The following is a 17,176-nucleotide window of genomic DNA, read 5'->3' as shown; positions in this document are numbered from 1 at the left end:
TGACCACAAACAAAATAGGAGTGACTGATAGCTTTAAAGGATGATTTACCATGGTCACTGAATTCGACCACAGTAGTGCATTTACTATGACCTAAGTGTACTGAACCTTTCTTTCGGACACATAATTCACCAGTGACTGGTAATACTAGCATATGGGGCAGAACTGGAGCAGCTTCGGATTCGACAGTAAGGATCATGAGGCTAATTGTGTAGTTACCTAATCCATATACTTCATTTTCTAGATCATTTCCTATTCGAGTAGGGAGTCCCTCCTTATCAGGGTAACAGACATCGAGCAGGACTAAGTTCAAGTTTCCCCAAACCCAGCCCCCATCGAAAACAGCAATATCAGGATCTAAGGAATTAATTATTTTAAACCATGCCCCACAGGAGCCATTATGAGTGAACGGGTACGGAAAGAGGGGCAGAGCTCCCTTGTAATTCTGGTAGGGAGGGAGTCGGCCACATATCCAGCAGTCTGTAGCATTGTTCGTCTGATTGGAGTGGTGTAACATACTAATGAATGTATTGTTGCGCAGCGCAAGTCTGTAAGAGAGTTCGTGTGCAGGTAGTTCACTAAAAGTGTGTTCAGCAGAAACATTGTAAACAGATTGTTCACGCTTGAAAATAGGCCAGTAGATAGGTAGCAGAAAGCTGGCAACAATAACTAAAATACTTAGAATAAACATGATTAATAGGGTCACTATACAGTGACTACGGAGTGATTTACAATATGCACCTTTTTTAACTTGTCTCTCTCTCTCTCTATCTCGATCTAGGGGATACATGTCAGAAACTATTTAACCGATTCACCTAGGGGAGGACTTAAACAATTAAACTGTCTGACTTGCTAGATCGGAGTTTCATACGATATTCTTCTTGGGGAGTTTTTTCTCGTTCGGATACTGTAAAGTCTTTTTTCTCAACACAGTCTTTGGTGGGGGTGGACGAGTCAGAGTCCTGTTTCAGTTTATCTTTCAGTTCATTGCAAAGCTTAATATGACTCGTGTGGACCCACCCCTTTCTTCCTTCCAACTTGACGGCGGTCCTGGTCGTAAGGAGGACGATCTTCGGGGATTTCCAGCGGGGCTCCAACGGGCTTTTCCGGTCGAAATTTCGGACGAGAACTATGTCCCCTGGACGGACCTCGTGTGGCTTTACATCAGTGTTGTCAGGAAAAGCTGCGGCAACCTGTGAACGACATGATTGGAGTGCAGACATCAAGGAGGCAAGGTAATCTGTCAACATATTACAATCAACATCAGTGATTTTTTTCGGAATGGGCGTCCCCCACATATTCGGTGGTCTGCCAAAAACCACTTCGTACGGGGATAGCCCTGATCTCGAGTGGGCGACCATCCTCATGTAGAATAGTGCCACTGGCAGGGCGACTATCCAGTCGACCCCTTTCTCCTGACATATCTTTGCAAGGCGGATTTTTAGTGTCTGGTTATGCCTTTCTACAAGGCCTGCTGCTTCAGGATGTCGGACACAATGGAATTTCCACTGGTAACCTAACAGTAAAGAAACCTGCTTCATTAACTCGGATGAGAATGGCTGTCCATTATCTGAATACACGACACGGGGCAAGCCGTACCGTGGGAAGAATTCACGAACCAACTGTCGGGCAGTGGTCGGAGCAGTGTAATCTGATACTGGGTAAGCTTCGGTCCAACGGGACAGAGCACAAACAATTACAAGGACATACTTGAATCCTCGACAACTGTTCATCTGGATATAATCCATCTGGAGGACTTCAAAAGGGTGATCGGGAGGATGAAATCCACCTTGCTCTACAGGGACGCTTTTACCTGGATTGAACTGACAACAGATCATGCAAGTACGCACTTTCTGTTTTGCTGCTGCTCGTAAGTGTTTATTGCTCCAGAGATTTTGTAAACTGTCTAACATCGCTTTCTCTCCTAGATGTGCCGGGCTATGTGCTGTATTAATCATGACTTGAACCATAGAGTCAGGGAGAAACCATGTAGATTTTCCCTTCGTCATCCAACCTTGATCTGTCTGGATCCCTCCTAGTTCAATCCATTTCTTTATTTCATCTGGGGTAGCATGTGCCTGAATATCAGTTACATCTAGAGCGGGATCCTTAACTGCCATACACTTTGTCGGTACTATTGTCTTTGTCACATCAGTAATCTGGGTGTGAGTCAGTGCTGTATGTTTTGCTGTCTGGTCTGCCAGGTCGTTACCCTGGGAAACAGAATCTGTAACTTTAGTATGTGCTTTACATTTCATGACTGATATGCCCGAGGGCAAATGTATTGCTTCTAGCAGTGCTTGAATGAGGGGACCATGTTGTATCTTGGCCCCATGAGAGGTCAGGAAACCTCGTTCTTGCCAGAGGACTCCGAAGTCGTGTACAACTCCGAATGCATAACGGGAATCTGTATATATGTTAACATTTCTGTTCTTGGCTAGAATACAAGCTCGGGTCAGAGCGATGAGCTCTGCTGCTTGAGCAGACAGTGTGTCAATACGATGTGTTTCTTTAACTTCGGTTTCAGTGGTCACTGCATATGCGGCCACTAACTCTCCTGTATTTGTTCTCATGCATGAACCGTCCACATAAAGTGTCAGGTCTTGATTTGTCAGTGGTACATCTGTTAAGTCTCGTCGTGGCTTTGTTACTGCATTAATGATCTCTATACAATCATGCGGGGCTGAATCTGTCATAATTGTAGGTAACAGTGTTGCTGGGTTCAGGATGCTGCAGCGTCTGATTTCTATGTGTGGCTGGAATAACGTTAATTCATAACCTGTCAGTCGTGCTATAGTCAAGTGCTGAGTTTGGGTTCTGTTTAACAAAACCTCTACAGAGTGTGGTACTTGTACTGTTAACTGATGACCTAAAACAATTGAATCGCTCTGTCTGATTGCTAGTGCTGTTGCTGCTACTGACTTCAAGCACGCAGGGAGTGCCTGGGCTACTGAATCCAATGTACTTGAGAAATAAGCGCAAGGCTTATGTGAACCTGCTTGATCTTGGGTGAGGACAGACAACGCTGTACCATCACGTTCTGTAACAAAAAGTGTAAACGGTTTGCTGTAACATGGTGTCGCTAAAACTGGTGCTTGGCATAAGGCTTTCTTTAATTCTTCAAAAGCTTGTGTGTGTTCCTGAGTCCAAGGGAGGGCAGTCGAAGTCGCTGCCTCCTGTGTCGTTAACTGAATGAGTGGTTTAGCTAGAAATGCATATTGAGGAATCCATTGTCTGCAGTACGAGGTGAGGCCTATGAAGGCCCGCACTTCCTTTTGTGTCTGGGGTTGTGGCATATTTACAATTAACTGAATGCGATCGGGAGTGAGCTGTCTCCCCACTTTGGACAGCAAGTGACCCAAGTACACAACTTGCTGAACACAGAATTGTAACTTTGAAGGAGACACCTTGTGTCCCTTGTCGGCCAGAAAGTGTAAAACTGTCAGTGATGCTTGTTCACATTCGTGTTCACTTCGTGCGGTGATCAGTAGATCATCGACGTATTGCAGTAAAGCGGTGTTAACTGGCATTTGAATACAATCTAGTTGTCTTTTCAGTGCTTGACTATAGATGCTGGGGCTTTCTGTGAATCCTTGAGGTGCGCGCGAAAATTTGAAACTGCGTCCATTTAAACTGAATCCGAAGAGATATTGGCTCTCTGAATCAATGGGCACACTGAAGAAGGCGTTCTTGAGGTCAATTACAGTAAAGAACGTTGCTTCTGAATCAATAGCAGTCAATAAGGAAGAGATATCGGGGACCACAGGGAACTGTGGTATAATGCATTTATTTAATTCTCGAAGATCAATCACCAACCGATATACTGGCGGTGCATTGGGATCAGTACGTTTAAGAATCGGAATGATGGGTGAATTACAGACATTGGAGTCGGTCTCTACGACCACTCCTTGGGCAATGAGCTCTTCAATGATTTTCAGTAAAGCCACTACAGCATCGGGTGGTAATTTGTATTGTCTGATTCGTGGTAGAACCACACCTGCCTTGAGTGTAACACGGTATGGTGTAATGTGCATACAACCTACATCAGTTGGGCCTTTTGCCCACAAGTAATCTGGTACATTTTTCAATCTGACATCGAATTCTCGCAAAACATAATGACCCTTAAAATCCCGTAGAAAGAGTCTAACTCCCTCCGGGGAACAGCATATTATAGCTCCTAGAGCCTTCAATGTTTTAATTCCTAACAGATTTTCTGGACACGATTTTGTAAGTAACAAGTCTGTAACACGTGATAATGGACCCACAGCCAGGGGGACTGGTTGCGATACCTCGTTTACAATAGGCTGTCCTGAAAAACCCAGGGAAACATTCTGTGAGCCTGAGAGGGGTGCCCCTGGAACTTCATCATGGCTGATGGTGGTGCGACTTGCCCTTGTGTCAATTAAGAATTTTCTGTCTTTTCCCAATACGTGACTGTGTACATAAGGACCTTCTTGATCTACAGGAATCTCAATAAGAGGCAAATCACCTTCCCTCTCTAGGCTGTTTCATGTATATCGGGGATAATCTGGATATGCAGACTGGGCATACTGGTACATCTGCTGTGAAACTTGCTGAGACGCGGCAATGGGCTGTGGCTGTGGTACCGCTACTGTCTGTGCTGGAGCTGAAGAAGCATGCATAGGCTGTGTATTCTGTGTATTCTGTGAAGACTGATGCTGGTTATGGTCTTGTCTAGGCGGATGCGGTCTTTCTTTAGTTTTACCTGTCGCTATGTTATGTTTCAGAACCGGACATTCATGTACGTAGTGACCTGGCTGCTTACAATAATTACATGTCCCTTTAACGGGAGCTGTAGTGTGACTTGTCTGGGTCGTACCCTTTCTGTGACCATCAGCTGGGACCGTCTGAGCTACTAACATTTTCATCTTCGTGTCTTTCATACGTTTCTGTTCCTGATCTTGCTCTTCTCTAATTCTGTTCTGATGATACTGGAGCATTTGTAACATCTGGGATGGCGTGTTTGCTTGCCATGTACTCTCAACCTTGTACACTCGGTTTTTAACTAACGGTAGGGAATTCTCGACTAACTTTGATACAAAAAGATGCGGATATGACTCGCTACTTGGTTTGAGGCCACTGTTAATAATAAAACATTTCTCGAATCTTGAATAGAAGTCACTAGTATCTTCATCATGTTTCTGTTTACAGGACGAGATCGCGTCCCAATCTTCCTTTCTAGTTGTCAATAATCTGGGCAGGACCTGTACTATCAAACCTGGTAATGCTTTAGTTTTGTCCCCAAGGCCTACCCCTGGGACCCGTTTTCTTTCTTCTTCCTCTATTTCTGCCCATGCAATCTTTGTGTCCCCCACCTCCCATTCCTTTTCCTTCAACTTCTCAAAGATACCCGTGGGCAATAATACCTTCAACATTTTCATGATATCATCATACGTGTAATCCCCCATCAGTAGCATGTCTTTAAGCTCTCTGTGAAAACCTGCAGGGTCTTTATCATGGCACGGGACTAGTTTCTTCATTTCTAACAGTTCTAACTTAGTCAGAGGCGTGTGTACATACACGCGTTTCAAGACACGATCCTCACCCATAACAGGGTGCACTTCTCGTAAGGGGTTCTGACTTTCAACGCCACTCAGGCGTTGTATGTGATACATTTTCCTTTCTGGGGGCGGGGCGGGAACATATTCAGAGCTTACAAAGGTATTATATCTGTGTCGTTGTTCTAGAATTATTTGAATTAATTTGGTGCTTAAACCTCTCCATCTATCCATGAGTAGTGCTTCTAGTGTTTCGTGTAAGGGACCTGGATCAGAATAATGTTTTCGGTATTTGATGAGGAGGTGCTGAATCATGTATACACCTGCTAATTTCTGTTCGTCGGGGGAGAGGTTCAGAAATGTCTGCGCTACCGTGTCATCATTATATATGTCTGCATTTTCGGCCCATGATACAGCTGATCGGGCTAGTTCTTGTTCATCCATAGAATTGAGTACGTGGTACCCTACTCGATCTCGAAGCCTTTTATCAGTTTCCTGGAACTGATGCTCAGCAGAATTCGGATTTGTCAAGGCAGAGAAGAAAACTCTCTTGCTTTCTGGACGGATTCCCTTCCTAAGGTAATTTCCCTTACCTACATATGCTATAGTATCTGCAGCTTTTTCTGGTTCTTCAGATTCTTCTTCCTCCTCGGAGGGAGCTTTGTCTTTCTCTTTTTCGTGTATCTCTATTACTGTCTTTCTTATTTTCTTGTACATACTAGCTATGCAATTCTGTCTATCATGTTTTCCTTCCGATATATTTTGACCCCACTTGTGGAGTGCCTCTATTTCATCCTGATCTGTCTCAGGCCTATCTCGTTCTCTTATTAGACAGTTTATGAAAAATCGTAATATCTGTGCTTGAATGTCAACTTTCTGTTTCTCCATGGCATCCTTGATGCTGTCAGGGTCTTTCCCTGTCTGAACAAACTTCTATATTCTATCTAGACGTTCCTTCATACCTACATAACATAGCAAGATATCAGTAGCAGATCTTAACCGTAGTGATGCCAATATCATTAGGTCGTCTTTTCCGGGTACTGGATCATATCTGCAAACGGACATGTTTTCCTTGAATGCATCAAGGCGGGGGGACTGGAACGTGAGAGGACTCTGTGTGTCCCTGAAATTGAATCTGCGTGTTAATGGCGGGGACCGAGGACCCGCAGTCGCACCTCCTGAGGCGGACGCTTGGGCATTATCTCCCTGGGGAGTCTGGATCTGAACTTGAATTTGTCGTTTAGTAGGATCAGGTTGGATTTGCTTCGGTAGGTTAATCTTGGGTGCGGGAAGTGGCGGAGCTGGCGGAACGGGGGAGGTCTGTTGTGGTACTGGCGGAGCATGATTTGGGGGCGGGGTGCCACCCTCGTCCCTGTCAGTAGGCAGGGCGCGGACAGGCAGATTGGTGTAAGCGGGAGCTACATCTTCTAGATAGGAATTCAGGAATATATCTTTAGTGGTCCTATGAGTTACATTAGTTGGAACCAGTGGTGGCGGCAGATTTTTCGGTATTTCTGAAATGGCGTCAGGTGTACCCTCGGCCATAAGATACATGCCGTTTACTTGGCTATTTCGGATGCGATCTATTTGTTCTGTTTTTACTCGGATTCCTTCAGTAACTAATTCGTTTTCTTGAGCTCTATCTGATTCTTTAAGTCTGTCTTCTCTACGGAGTGCTCTTTCAGCACGTTTATGTGATTCCTTACGCCAGAATTCTATGGCGTCTTTCTGAGATTGTCTGGCTTTCTTTTTCCGTAATGCCTCTTCTACCTTCATGATGCACTCGGCATCCCATGTTCCATTAACTGGCCATCTGTGTCTCTCGTCTAGGTGTTTTGTATAATCGGTCCATAATTCTAGATACAATATGGCATCTATGCCATGCTTATTATACATAAAGTTGCCTGGAGTGTCCCTAGGGGGGATAGGAATTTCTTCCTCTAACATCCCTTTCCTAGTTCCTATCTGCTTTAACTTGTTGAAAAACGGCATTTTGCCTACTCGATACTGAATGCGCGATCCTTGATACTTAATTCTGAATATAACTAGTTATACAAGAAAACACAATAATGCACATAAAACGGTCACATTCATACCACAACATTAATCACATGAAAAGACATTTGAGACATAGATGACTACCCCCTATACCGGATGTACTGCTAAACAGTACAGATACACTGGTGTAACAGTGCAGAAATTCAGAAATTCGGAATACTAGATATACTGCTAAACAGTACAGATACACTGCCTAAAAACAGTGCAGACCGGACTTGTGTACCCAAACCCGTCTAGATACGTCCCAGCAATGGTACTCACCGGGAAGCACGGAAACAGAAGGCCTCGGAAAACTCGACTGGACTCGACTCGAAACTTCGGAAAACTTCGGGAAACTTCGGAAAACTTCGGAAACCTGGTGGGCCTCTTGACACCTCGGACCTTGTTTCTTTCGGCTAGGCTCTGGTCGGGATCCTCCGCACTCCTCACCGCCTCGTCTGGGCACTGATCGCAGTCTTCATCACCTCCGTGGGTCAGAGGGAGATGCAGGAAATCCTGCCGGTACGCGTATGGTCCATCTAACTGATGGCAGGGGACAGAGCTTGCAATGCGCCAACCGGCGCGTGAGGTGGGGGAGGGGTCCCTGTTCGGGCGCCAAAATGACGTAAATAATTAATTTACTCTCTTAATTTCTATGCAGGTAAGTACTTAATCAATAATAACTCAGATCGGAAGAAAGAGACAGAGTCCGTGGTGTTAGAGTTCTTAGGGGTTTTATTCCTTAAAAAGGAATGGTCATGGCCAGGATATCATGTTCTGACCACCACAGGGGTGTCAGAAGGGATAGAGCGCTACATTTTATTAACAGTACATAGCTTATATACTTAATTCATGCCATAAGCAAAAGTGCAGGAGGCGTAACAGCTGAGAGAAGACAAGATAACAGTATACACGTGGTACAAGTGCGTAATCAAGAGGCGTGAACTAGAGGTGTGTGCTAGAAACGTCACAGGTAGGTGTCACAAAAGGGGTGGCACTAACAGAAATGTTGCAATGTCAGCAGAAATCGGAAGCTTGGATGCGCGCGCAGCTGCATGACGTGTGACTGACGTGAAGCTGGAGGGTGCAGGGGACTTGACATTTACACTGACGGAAAGAGACAGAAGTCTGGCATGTCAGATCAACTTGTGCTTCTATCATATCTGGTATCTGATATTTAGGAACTAGGCTATCTGGGCGGAAAGGTCTCTAGGGCAGAAGCTATTCTATACTTGCTGTGAGTGCGTGTATAAGCGCCTTAGTGTCTGTATGAGAAGCGTGGGGGGCATGGGCCTTCCATGGGAGCATGGCAACAAGGGCTATGAATTACTTGAATTACTTGCATATAGACAGGCCGGCCCTTTGGCTCTGCAGCTGGGAGGAATGTTTACTGAAACTAGCAGGCAGGAATGTATTTTCGGGGAGCGGAACAGATAACTCGAAGGTTATAGTCAATCTTGGCAGGCAGCAGGCTGAGCTGAGCGCGAGGGGCCGCGCTGAAAGTAAGTCAGAGTTCACGGGTACAGAGGCAGCCTGGGCAGAGGCCCTTGGAGTCAGAAGCCAAGGAAGAGGCTCGGTGGCAGAAATTCAGGGCCTACTCAGCCAGAGCTGAAAAACGTAGAAGTACACTACAAAAAGACGTTGGCATAGCATACTTAGGAACGGACCATTCAACCCATTCATGGTGGGTCTGAAAGAGGACATGTTAACGTTGGACGCAAATGTATTTGCGTCTTCATAGCTGGTACAGGAGGGAAGTTACATGCACTTTAACTCGTACATGGAGACGGTGGGGTACGCGCTAGGGAACACATCTTGACCATAAAATTTATATTTCCTCAAGAGTAGTATGTGGAAAATCTGAAGCCATTTTTCTACAAACTCTCAATCAGACTTGGATAGAAAAAAAAATCCTGAAGAATGTACAAACTGAAAACCAATTTTTGTCTGTATAGCATCAACAGCAACGCTTGAGTCAGCTTTGTGTCAAGCCGCCATTTTCATTCAATCAATAGCGTCCCCCTGCACACATTCAGGGACCTGGTCGTGTCTTCAAATGAAACGGATTGTAGGAAAAGAAGCAGAAAGGAAAAGGAAAAAAGTTCTGCCGGACCTCGGGAGCCGGCCGCCTATGTCATATGCGACCTTTGGCCACACCAGGGCAATAGTGAACCTGCAGCAGGTGCAAATAAGCTTCAGACAGTCTTCAACTTAGTCTGATTCTTATATTAAGTGCGTCGACAACACACACAAGTGAAATTAGGCCTCTCACTTGATTTCATTTGACTTTCGGCGCAGCATTGTAGGATGGCCACACCAGTGCGGCAACTTGCTGGACACAACCTCGGTGCCATCCTGATCTCGGCACGTTCGAATCACTGTACCGCAAGAGTGACCGCAACTCAGCTGGACACGCCGTCTTTCGGCACAGCATTGTAGGATGGCCACACCAGTGCGGCAATTTGCTGGACACCACCTCGGTGCCATCCGGATCTCGGCGCGTTCGAGTCACTGTACCGCAAAAGTGACCGGAACTCAGCTGGACACGCCGTCTTTCGGCGCAGCATTGTAGGATGGCCACACCAGTGCGGCAATTTGCTGGACACCACCACGGTGCCATCCGGATCTCGGCACGTTCGAGTCACTGTACCGCAAGAGTGACCGCAACTCAGCTGGACACGCCGTCTTTCGGCGCAGCATTGTAGGATGGCCACACCAGTGCGGCAATTTGCTGGACACCACCTCGGTGCCATCCGGATCTCGGCGCGTTCGAGTCACTGTACCGCAAGAGTGACCGCAACTCAGCTGGACACGCCGTCTTTCGGCGCAGCATTGTAGGATGGCCACACCAGTGCGGCAATTTGCTGGACACCACCTCGGTGCCATCCGGATCTCGACGCGTTGTGCTGCCTTCGGCCTATTCGCACATCGGTCCGCTACTGACGCCGCCTCACGTGCCAACGGATTTTCTACGCTTTTTGTAGCCCTATGCCGCATAACAGGTCATGTGACTTGTTTATAAAACTTTTCATTGGTTCATTTTACTTTTGGTTTCCTAAAGATGGAAGGTTTGGTCATATGACCTAAAAATAACACTTTTCATTGGTTTAGAACATTTTTTTTTCCCAAACGATGAAAGCCCCACCTTGTTTCTGGATCATTCAGACTGAAGCTGGCGTCAGCATGAGAGCACCACCATCTCGTGGCTCCGTCGTGGTCATTCCGCGAGCAATCATGGCAGCCGCTCCCCACCGGAAGCCTGCGGGAGTCGGGGGCCCCCAAGACTTTTGTAGAATCTTCACGGCTGAGGGGACGCTTTTCGAGAATGGAGCCCATGCCCTAGCAGGCAAGCGTCCGAGTTCCAAGGTGTCCCAGGGCCATTTCAGTGGACCAGGCCCAAAACCGAAGAGCCGTCCGCCATTTTAAGAGTCATGTTGCAGCCGCCTATCGCTGCACTGCAAGAGTGGGAGCAACTCAACAACATGGTGAGCGAGACGCTGTAGCCGCAAGAGCGGGCGCAACTCAGCTGGATGGCCGCCACCTGGGGAGGCCCGTTCACGCCGCCTCCCCCACGCCCCCCCCCCCCGGGCCGCCGCACGCCAATTTTCTGAGCAGCATTGTAGGATACCAAAACCAGTGCGGCAGTTTACTGGACATCACCTGGGTGCCATCAACATTTCAGCGCGTTCTGCTGCCTTGGGACTATTCGCACAACAGACCGCTACTGACGAGACCTCCCCCCGCACCACCCGGGACGCCCCACGCCAATTTTCGGAGCAGCATTGTAGGATCCCAAAACCAGTGCGGCACACAGGCGACATCACCTGGGTGCCGTCCAGAACTCTGCACGTTGTGCTGCCTTGGGACTATTCGCACAAAAGACAGCTTCTGACCATTGTTGCTTTTTTGGGTGAAAAATGTTTAAAGGTTTTTACAGTTTTTGTTCCGTTCATTATAGTTAAAAGTTAATAAAGTTTTATAATCTTACTTTGTTGGAGTGTTATCTATTTTTTTTAAAACGGGTGAATGGGGCCTTGAATCGGGTTACTGTCATGTGTGGGCTTTGGAAGTGTGCTGCTGCAGGATCGGACATTTCAAACTCAAATGCACGTTCTTTTTCTTACCTTTCCGAAGCATGGAGCGCAATAGCAGGCAGAGAAAGGGTGATGCACGTGTTGAACACTACCTGACCTGGCAAGTTGCTGGCAGTGCCCCCCCGCCCGCTCCTGAAAGAGGGCACACACACACCGCCGCCCTGAGTACTTCACAAATCTTTAAAAGACCATGCGCTTGTTCATGAGGCTTAAATGGTGTATCACCTCTTCTAGAACACCTGCATCGACCCTCTGACGTTTCCTGGAAAAATTACCATGTAACACAATACCAAGCCCTGTCAGCTGAAACCCCCAAGGAATCGTGGGGCATATTATCAAGGGGGTTTATCTCCGCTTTTTTGGCTTTAAAAGCCATGAAAGCGGAGATAAAATTATCTCCCTATTACCAAGCTGTCGCTAACACCAGTTAGTGACAGCTAAAAGGAGATAGCGACCATCTTGGGCCCCGCTTTGCATGTCAGTGATACTTATCACTAATGACATGCAAAGTGGCGTGCCAAGATGTTAGCGACTGGAAACACTCCCTAACATCGCTATCTCCTATTACCAACTTTTGGAGATATTCGCGCTAAGCGCGAATATCTCCAAAATCTAACACCTGCCCTGAGCAGTTCTTAGCCATGTTATCCAATGGGAGGTGGATAACATGGCTAAGAGCATTTGCTCGATAATACATGAATATCGCTGACTTTTCTGCGATAATAGCAAAGTTTATCTGCGATAAAAATCGCCGATGTGCGGCGATAATTTTTGTCTCTAAGCAAGTTAGAGACAAAAATTATCGGTAGTTGTTCGTAATATGCCCCCGGGTTTTTGCTTGCAGAAATCGGGAGGCGGGAGACTAGCACTGAAATCAGTAGTCTCACGCCTGAATCGGGAGGGTTGGCATGTCTGAATTCTCTACAGCTGGGGCCATAAACTACATCCGCAGGGGTAGGTGATAGCCTGGGACCAGCCTGGCATCTAAAATGGCTGCCGTGCACGACAAAATTGTGGCATTGGAAAAAAGGCAAGATGGCGCAGCCGCTGGAAGAGATGTATCAACATATATGAGCCTCCTCAGCCACCCTCAGGAAACATAGGGGATTAGGATACGTCTCCCGCACCCCCTTATACCTAGTAATTTAATTAACGAAGCACAAAATGGCAAATTCCCGTTTCGCTACCAGTTTGCGGCCCAGTTCGCGGCCCGTGAAGCGCTTCTACCGTGAAAAATCATTTTTATTTTTATTTTACCCACAGGACCCTTTAATAACCCCAACAACATTCCTAGGGGGTCAAGAGGGGGATACCTTGCCCCCTTTCATTAAATTCCCCCTTCGTTTTTCACCTCTTCTTCTCTCTCGATCCTACCGAGAGATAAGATGGCGGCCGCTCCGGACTGTCACGCAGCAAAAAAAAAAAAAGCTCACGCACAGCCGCTGGAAGAGATGTATCAACATATATGAGCCTCCTCAGCCACCCTCATGAAACATAGGGGATTAGGATACGTCTCCCGCACCCCCTTATACCTAGTAATTTAATTAAAACGAAGCACAAAATGGCAAATTCTCGTTTCGCTACCAGTTTGCGGCCCAGTTCGGGGCCCGTGAAGCGCTTCTACCGTGAAATTTTTTTTTTTTTTTTATTTTCCCCATAGGACCCTTTAATAACCCCAACAACATTCCTAGGGGGTCAAGAGGGGGATACCTTGCCCCCTTTCATTAAATTCCCCCTTCGTTTTTCACCTCTTCTTCTCTCTCGATCCTACCGAGAGATAAGATGGTGGCCGCTCCGGACTGTCACGCAGCAAAAAAAATAAAAAGCTCACGCACAGCCGCTGGAAGAGATGTATCAACATATATGAGCCTCCTCAGCCACCCTCAGGAAACATAGGGGATTAGGATACGTCTCCCGCACCCCCTTATACCTAGTAATTTAATTAACGAAGCACAAAATGGCGAATTCCCGTTTCGCTACCAGTTTGCGGCCCAGTTCGCGGCCCGTGAAGCGCTTCTACCGTGAAAAATCTTTTTTTTTTTATTTTACCCACAGGACCCTTTTATAACCCCAACAACATTCCTAGGGGGTCAAGAGGGGGATACCTTGCCCCCTTTCATTAAATTCCCCCTTCGTTTTTCACCTCTTCTTCTCTCTCGATCCTACCGAGAGATAAGATGGCGGCCGCTCCGAACTGTTTAGAATGTTGACAGACACCGGGGAGCCAATCAGCTTTCTGCGCGCAAAGTTCCGTTTCGCGAAAAGTAAGCGGACCGGATCGCTGCCCAGAGCGCTGTTACAGATATATATCTTGATTCAAACGTTAATTTCTCAAAATCCACTGAAGCACATATATTGAGACCTAGCAAAGGCACATCGGGCTAACAGTCCCTACAATTTTGCCAAGTTTCGTGCAAATCCATTCAGCCGTTCGAGCTAAAAGTGAGGCCAAACGCCCTATGGAAATTAACATGGGAAAAACGCGTTTTGGGACCCCCCTTTTTTCTCGGCCCCCCCTTGACGAAACCCCCCCAAATTTTCAAGGGCTGCTCAGAAACAAAATGTGCCATTTTCCTGAAAATGTCAGCCAATTCCGTCCACAAACGCCAAAGTTATTAGACATAGAATTTTCAAAAATGCCATAGGGAAAAAATCCTAACTATATATACCTACTGGCGACTGCCAGTAGGTAATATATATATATATATATATATATATATATATATATATATATATATATATATATATATATATATATATATATATATATATATGTATATATATATATATATATATATGTATATATATATATATATGTATATATATTACCTATTGGTAGTTATATTTATGACCTACTTTCCATAGGAAATCCACAACATTCTATTTGGAATAAATTTGGCGTCGGTGGATGAATCTTCGTGAATTTCTCCAAGAAAATGGCCTGCTTGGTTCCGCTCTTTCCCTAAAAGTTTGGGGGTGATTCGTCAAGTGGGGGCCGAGAAAAAAGGGGGATCCTAAAACGTGTTTTCCCCATGCAATTTTCCATAGGGACCTTTAGCCAGGGCTACAGCCCAAACGGCTGAACGGAATTACACGAAATTTTGACAGAGAGGTAGAGAACTGTTCGCAGATTGTGCTTTTTGTTAAACGGTGTACATCCATTCAGTAGTTTCTGAGAAAATTGCATGTAAATTCATAGCTATATCTAGAGAAGGAGATCAGCATGCGTACGGAAATCCGTTCAATTACAAGCGTGAGCTGCATGCTGATTGGCTGTAAACTGTCAGTCAACACTCGAAACCAGGAAGTGTTGGCGGCCATCTTGTGCCTCGCTAGAACCGAGTCACAAGAAAACAGTAAAGCAAGGTTGAGAAATAAGGGAAGGGGGTAGGCTAGACACATTCTGACCCTTTAGGATTGCTCAGGGGGTCGTACATGGATGTTTAGGCTCTATTTTTTTTTTTTTAAAGGATAATCGAGGCATACGCATATGGAAATACGTACAATTACGAGCAAGAGCTGCATGATGATTGGTTGTCATTACTCCACAACAGGAAATGTTGTCAGCCATCTTGCTTGTCGTGAGAGCCAAGTCACAAGAAAACAGTAAAACAAAGTTGAGCAATAAGGAAAGGGGGCAGGGTAGAAACATTCTGACCCTACGGTCTTGGTCAGGGGGGTGGTACATGGATCTTTAGGCTCAATTTTTTTTTAAAAAAAAATAAAAAATGGCGGGGTACTCGTGCAGTACTTGTACGCGGTGGAAAAGGTGGAAAAAAACTAGAAGTCCGTTTTGTTTATTAGGTCCTGGGGGAGCAAATTACGAGGGCAATTTTTAGAGCTATATTTCTATGACAGTATGTAAAACTTTCCGTTTTTTTCTGCTGCATCGGTTGTACTCTCTACGCATGCGCAGCCTTGTTTGCAAGTGCACTTTTTTTCTTTTTCTTCAAGTTCGCCAAGCAAACCTCTCCTGATTTTAGGTATTAAATTTGCCGCTTTCTTTTCCTGGGTCATGTGTGTTATCCGGTGCTATACTTTTGTAATAAACATATTGTATGTATATTTATTTGAAATGTAGTGTTGAGGCGCCAAACGTTGATTACATACTCCGTTCAACCTCCATTTTAGTAGTTATTTTTATTATACCTGTTACTTTCATTTTACCCTGCGCATATTTTCTCTGTGATCGAAGAGATTTTGTGCCACAGATACCACGGTGTTTGTCCTTGGCCTCTGATCTTATCAGACTTGGTCACACGTATACCTAGAAACTAATTTGAAGGAAGTAAGGCACAGGCATCACAACACGTGTTGGTCAACAAAAAAACATTATTAAGATTATCCATGTATGGTAAATGCATACTAGTTGTAAAAGCATGTGTGGAAAAGTGATATGCGTGCTAATGGTTTTGTGGTGACGATCACGCGTGCTTATGAACCAGGTCTGGGCGTGGTGGAGTCTAGGATACCAGGCGGAGGGGCACGCAGCTGCACTCATACAATAGAAGTAATATAGGATTTGTAAAACTTAAAAAAAATGATTCCATAATTATCCTAGATTGATACTTCTGTTAGTATATACATTAAATACATGAATATGTTTTTAAACAATTAAAAACATTTGCGTCTTTTTTGTACGGGGTGCTGTACATGACGTCACACGGAAGCTTTGATGCGACGCGTAACCTCGAAGCGTATTCGTAGCGTATGCTGAGAATTATTAGCAGTACAAACTATGGTGCAATCACTCTCTCACTGTTAAATCAGAGCACAGAGCGCGCTATGAGAATGGTTAGAAGTGGTCACTCATTGGAGATCCAATTCAGGTGTGTGGCTTATCCACAGTATCATAACATTATTTTTTAACATGGTGAAGTTTGAGGTTTGCATGAAATACTATGCTACAGGCAGATATGGATGTTTAGAGAGCGGTTATCTGCATGAAGCTTAGTTATTACTATTTACATATAGGTGTCTGAGGGAGGGAAAAGAATGGCGAGGATTGCCCAATAGTACCAGATCACTCCTTAATTTGTAGACACATACAATTGTATGGCTCTTGTATACAAGATGCGCCTAATTTGGACTGAGTTTTGAAAGTTAGTCCGACATATGCTATCATAACAACGGTCAGTTTACTGGAAACTGGAGTTATTTACTTTGAAATAATGGAGATTGTTGTGCAATGTTAGCAGGCATCGCTTACATGATTACGGTAACTGAGCGTGTGATTTGATTAAAAAAAAGTTGTGTTAACTTCCTCTGCATGGGAAGCTGGATGTTTCCATCTGGCTGTCAATATCGACCTTAAAAGCAGAGTCAACCAAATGAGTCGTAAAAGAGCTCTATTGTCTCAAAAAGAGGTAGCTCTTATATCTGGTACAGAAACATTTGTCCTTCATGTAGCAAACACCCGCACAGAAGTGTATGCTTTATTAAATACAGACGTGCTCTTGAATTTTGGGGAGTTAATTTAGAGTATCTTTAATGTGTCCTTGACTACGGGGTTACCTTACTTTTTTAAA

The 17,176-nt window shown here is 45.2% G+C and overlaps 1 protein-coding gene across 1 annotated transcript in view; it reads left to right on the top strand.

Annotated features, from left to right (window-relative positions):
* The first annotated feature begins 765 nt into the window (after positions 1 to 765).
* LOC147707455 (uncharacterized) overlaps positions 766 to 17,176 on the top strand; it is a 504,820-nt gene continuing 488,409 nt past the window's right edge. The window contains exon 1 of the mRNA XM_086925648.1: positions 766 to 896. The gene's annotated coding sequence lies outside the window, so the exon portion shown is untranslated. The remainder of the gene's footprint in view (positions 897 to 17,176) is intronic.

This window comes from Lissotriton vulgaris, chromosome 6, assembly GCF_964263255.1.
Source record: "Lissotriton vulgaris chromosome 6, aLisVul1.2, whole genome shotgun sequence".
In the NCBI taxonomy this organism is placed as follows: Eukaryota; Metazoa; Chordata; class Amphibia; order Caudata; family Salamandridae; genus Lissotriton; species Lissotriton vulgaris.
The sequence above is the reverse complement of the archived record's forward strand: the minus strand, read 5'-3'. Positions and strand labels throughout refer to the sequence as shown.